Consider the following 6,062-nt stretch of genomic DNA (forward strand, 5'->3'; position numbering starts at 1 on the left):
TAAGGTCGGTTACAGCTAAAGGTAAGCTTAGTGTGTCTTAAGGTAAGTTGGGTATAAAGGTGAGATTATTCTGTTGTATAACTATTTCATTTATTGATTATATGATATAAGAACGTTCAATCATTTGCCAGCCGGGCAGGTATCGTATGCGGAATACCTGTCGAAGATTCATAGCACTGAGAATGTTATGAATTTTATACGGTTGCGAAACTGTTTGCTCGTTCTACAAATAAGACATACACATACACGAAATTCATTCATTACATGACAGTTCACACGAAGCCATGGTGTCACTTCCATCTGTACCGTTGAGCCGTCAACACTTACGCCGGAGCATCGTATCGTTGCTGTGTACCTGCAGGAACATTTTACATTATTTATTTTTTCCTTGCCTGTATTTCAATCAGCACTTTTCAGTGCTAAAATTATTTTCATTTTCTTTTATTCATATTTTCTCTTTTCTTTCCAGCATGGGGAAGTCTTCGGCCGGCTCAAGGGCCGGAAGAAAACGGATTGCTGAACCTAATCCAGGGCCATCTGCCAAAAAAGTTGAAATTTCCAATTCATTCGATGTCCTTCATAACATCGGTGATGAGGAAATATTCATATTTAATTCTGATAAGAGTACTAAGAAACCTTCTTCTTCTTCTTATACTCTTAAAAACGAAAAGATTCCACCAATAACGGTCACGATTCCTGACTTCAATGCCTTTCGAAAAGAAATCGTCACTTCCGTCAAGGATGTGAAGATTTCTTTTCAGATCGGTCGAAGGGGAACTGCTCGTATATTGGCGGAATCTTTTAATGATTTTCAAAAGGTTTTAAATTATTTGAATAATAAAAAACACCAATTTTTTACGTACGACACTAGAAGTGATCGTCCATTTAAAGTTGTACTTCGTGGTCTCACTGGCGATCAGACACCGGATGAGATCACAGCTGAATTAAATTCTTTGTTAGGTTTTTCTCCAATTCAAGTAATTCAAATGAGGAAAAGAACCAACACGAATAATATCAGTAGTGTTGGTTTTGCTCCTGAACTTTATTTGATCCATTTTAAAAAGGATCAGGTTAATAATTTGCAAATTCTTGAAAAGGCTCGTCTTATGTTTCATTGTCGAGTCAAATTCGAACCTTTTCGTAAATCTTCTACCAATTTTCTTCAAAATATTACGCAATGTCGTCGTTGTCAAGCTTTTTGTCATGGCACTAAAAATTGTAGAATGAATGCCAGATGCATGTTTTGCGGCTCATTCGATCATGAAAAATCTAAATGCCTTTTTGGTGGTGATAAGCCAAAAACAGAATTTTTTAAGTGTGCAAATTGCGCAGGTAATCATTCCTCGAATTCGCTAGACTGTCCCATCAGGGCAAAAATTATTGCTTCTAGGAAAAATCCCAAAGTTTCCAGAAAAATTTCTTCTCCTCCTTCCTCTTTTTCGTCTTCACACGTCGGGCCGGCAAACAAGCTGCCTGTTCGCGGTCAGCCTCGGCCTACATTGGAATCACGGCTGGGTAATACCCGAAGTGATTTTAATGTTACCTGGGCTGATTCTGCGCCCCAGACTCGTTGTTTATCGTTCTCAGAGGTGGTTGAAAATGGGTTGCCCTCTTCAGGTTTAACTAATAAAAATGGGAAAAAACCAAGTCTCAACGTTCATGCGAAGGCTTGGGAAAATCCCCGAAATTCAAATACTTTTTCTTCTCCTTCCTCTTCTGATTCTAACAATTTTGTTGATTTGGGTGAGATTACTGAGGAAAAATTAAAATTTTTGCATCAAAATTTAATGGAAATGATGCAACTTATGTTGAAAGCAAATTCAATGTTTGAAGCTTTCCAAACTTCTTTTAATTATGCTAACAAAATTATTATGACTTTACGATTCCCTCATGGATCCAAATAGATGTTTAAATATTATGAATTGGACCGCTAGATCTTTGCTGGCTAACCAAGACGAGTTCTTTTTATTTTTGAAAACTCAAAACATACATATTGCTGCCATCACTGAAACTTTTTTAAAGCCAGACAATAACTTGAAAAGCAATGCTTTCTTTAAAATTTTACGAAATGATCGACTTGATCGACAAGGTGGGGGTGTAGCTATTGTCATCAATAGTCGTCTCAAATTTAGACTTCTTCCTTCTTTCAATACAAAAGTCTTAGAAACAATTGGAATTGAATTAGAAACTTCTATGGGGAAAATTATAATTGTTGCCGCATATTTGCCTTTTCAATGTAGCGGTGAACAGAAAAATTTTTTGAAGGGAGATTTACAAAAACTCACCAGAAATAAATCTAAATTTTTTATTATTATTATTTATTATTTAATGCAAAACACCGATCTTGGAATAATATTTCATCAAATTCAAATGGGAATATTTTATTTAACGACTGCTCTGCAGGTTATTATACTGTTGAATATCCTCATGGGCACACTTGTTTTTCTTCAATTAGAAATCCCTCCACAATTGATTTGGTTCTAACGGATTTAGGCGAGCATTGTAGTCAATTAGTTACTCATGCGGACCTCGATTCAGACCACCTTCCAGTAACATTTTCTTTATCCCAAAGTCCCATTGAAAACCCTTTAAAATCAACTTTTAACTTTCAAAAGGCTAACTGGGAGCGATATATGAATTTTATTGAACGTAATTTAGATGTAAACGTTCCACTGAATTCAATAGAAGATATTGATTTGGCTGTAGAAAATTTGACAACTGCAATAGTCAATGCTAAAGCCGCTTCAATACCTAAAGTTAAACATAAATTTAATCAACCTTTAATTGATGATGATCTTCAGTTTTTGATACGACTGAAAAACATTCGTCGACGCCAATATCAACGTACTAGAGATCCTTATTTGAAATTAATTTATTGCGACCTTCAAAAAGAGATCAAACGTCGTTTAAATTTCATTCGTAATGAAAATTTTGCTAAAGCAGTAGAGGACATAAAACCCTACTCAAAGCCATTTTGGAAATTAACTAAAATTTTGAAAAAGCCCCAGAAGCCAATTCCTACTTTGAAAGATGGGGATAAACTTCTTTTAACTAATTCAGAAAAGGCTCAAAAATTAGCCCAACAATTTGAGTCTGCTCATGATTTTAATTTAAACGTTGTAAGTCCAATTGATGCTCAAATTTCCCTAGAATTTGATGATATTCTTTCTACGCAAAATGTGTTTGAAAGTTCTTGTGAGACAAATATTGATGAACTTAAATTGATTTTCAAAAAATTTAAAAATATTAAAGCTCCAGGGGAAGATGGGATTTTCTATATTCTTCTTAAAAAGTTGCCTGAAAGCACTTTAAATTTTTTAGTTAAAATTTTCAACAAATGTTTTCACTTGGCCTATTTTCCCAATAAATGGAAAAATGCCAAAGTAACTCCAATTTTGAAACCTGGAAAAAGTGCTTCAGAGCCTTCAAGTTATCGACCAATTAGTTTGCTTCCATCTTTAAGTAAACTATTTGAGAGAGTTATTTTGAATAGAATGATGATTCACATTAATCAGAATTCCATTTTCCCTGATGAACAATTTGGTTTTCGTCATGGACATTCTACTACACATCAACTTTTGAGTGTAACTAATATGATTAACGCTAGCAAATCTGAAGGTTATTCAACTGGTGTTGCTCTTCTTGATATTGAAAAAGCTTTTGACAGTGTTTGGCACAAAGGTTTAGTAGCTAAATTAGCTCGATTTGATTTTCCTGTATATCTCACCAAAATTATTCAAAATTATTTGACTAGCCGAACCTTACAAGTAAGCTATCAAAACTCATGCTCTGAAAGGACACCCATTAGAGCTGGTGTCCCTCAAGGCAGTATACTTGGGCCAATTTTATACAATATTTTTACTTCTGATCTTCCTGATGTACCAGAAGGAAAAGGTAGAAGATTATTTGCTGACGATACTTTGCTTTCAGCCAAAAGTCGAAATTTACGGGTGGTACGCAGTAGATTGCAACAAAATTTAAATTCCTTTTTGAATTACTTGAAAATGTGGAAAATTTCTCCTAACGCTTCCAAAACTCAACTTATTTTATTTCCCCATAAGCCAAGAGCAAATTTTTTAAAACCTAATGAAAATCATTCCATAACTTTTAATGGGGTTTCATTAGAATGGTCTGATCACGTGAAGTACTTGGGACTTACACTTGATCGGAATCTTACTTTTAAAAATCACATTGAAGATATTCAATCTAAATGTAATAAATACACTAAATCTCTTTATTCTCTCATCAACAGGAAATCCCGGTTGTGTCTGCGAAATAAGATGCTCATCTACAAACAAGTTTTCCGACCAGCGATCATGTATGCAGTTCCGATTTGGTCTAGCTGCTGCGCGACGAGGAAGAAAGCCATCCAGAGGATTCAGAACAAGGTTCTGAAAATGATTTTGCGGCTTCCACCTTGGCACAGCACCGAAGATCTTCATCGGATTGCAGGCATTGAATCTATCGAAGAGATGGCCAACAAAATCATCTCCAACTTCAGAGGCAAATCGATGCAGTCTTCCATCGCAGAGATTCGTTCTCTTTATGTTTAGTTTAATTTTAAGATAGTGTTTAGTTTTAAGTATAAAATATTTTTGCTATTACAGGATGTTCTCCTACATTAAAAACTTGATTGCGCTCAGCAAATTTAAATCTTATGAATAAATTTTTATAATCTAGTTACTTATAGGGCTATGAACAGTTCATTATTGAGCTGAACACCTAGTTTAATGCAATAATGTAATATAAGTGTAATCATGATTTGATACAAATAAAGACATATTTAAAAAAAAAAAAAAAAAGCCATGGTGTCGGGTATGTGCTAATTTGCATTGAAGATTGGCCGAACTTATAATCTAAAGAATGCAATTTAGCGCATACGTTGGCGAAACTGCGGTGAATCCGTGCACCCATGGTGGATTATCTACATACATACATACATTCTTCAGTATTGTGCGTCCAATGGAATGAAGAATGAAATTCAAAACATTTTAGATTATTGATCAATGCTTGCTGAAGCTTAGGTAACTGGAAAAATATTCTGTGGTTTGACCAGCTTCGTGACAAATAATAAAGAAACAGTAGATTTTAACTGGTAAAATCAGTTCAAGGATAGTTTTAAAGTTTTGAATAAAAAAAATTAATAAAAAAAATAAATCAACGGTGATCGACTCTTAATCAAAATGATAAAAAAAATAATATTCGTTACTGAAACTTCGCTAAATTTTTTATTCTGCCTTTTGTAAATAATAGGTGCAGGCATCACACTCGAAATTTTAAGTGTGATCAAGGACTCAAAAGTATTTAAATACACAATAACAAATTATGTAATTGATTACAAGTATTTAGCCTGTGAATAAGTTTTTATTTAGATTTCCAGAAATGAAATTTTTATTTATTTTCAATGTTGATTCGAGCTTGAAAAGCTGTCAAACTGTACTTTATAATTCTCAGTTCTCTGTTTCGGAATTTTGTATTTGAATTTTATTTGTCTATTCACTTATTAACCCGTTATTTATTGAGTAAGCATTACAGATTTTGTTTTTTCTGTACCTATCCAGGCCGGGAAAATCGGACATTAAGTTTCTAAATTTTGAACTCAAATCCAGGTTATATCTGGAAAAATCCAGCCAAAATCTCGGTATTTTTCCACCAAAAACGTGAGAGAAAAGCTGAAAAATAAACACACGAAAAATGTTTTTTTAAGGCTCATCTCAAATCTTATCTCATACTTCCATAAAAAGTGCATGCGAATTTATTTCGCTAAAACAAGTTGAAAATTTGGAATATCGCAATCGTAATGCTTATGAGGTATACTTATTCAGATGCATTAAAATTATCGTTTTCAGTTAAATTAAATAGAATAGCATTGAGGTGGGTTTTTCCAAAATATTTATGTTGTTGCGCGTCAAAGATGTTACAATATATTCTTCGAAATGGTAAATTAATCCTAATACGATTTTGGAAACATCAACTGTTCAATTTCTACAGAGGTCGAAAAAGTAGTTGCGATTGCTTAGGATATAATATTTGATGAAGATTACGTTGTTTGATAACAAAAC

The sequence above is a fragment of the Uranotaenia lowii genome, chromosome 3, assembly GCF_029784155.1.
Source record: "Uranotaenia lowii strain MFRU-FL chromosome 3, ASM2978415v1, whole genome shotgun sequence".
NCBI lineage: Eukaryota > Metazoa > Arthropoda > Insecta > Diptera > Culicidae > Uranotaenia > Uranotaenia lowii.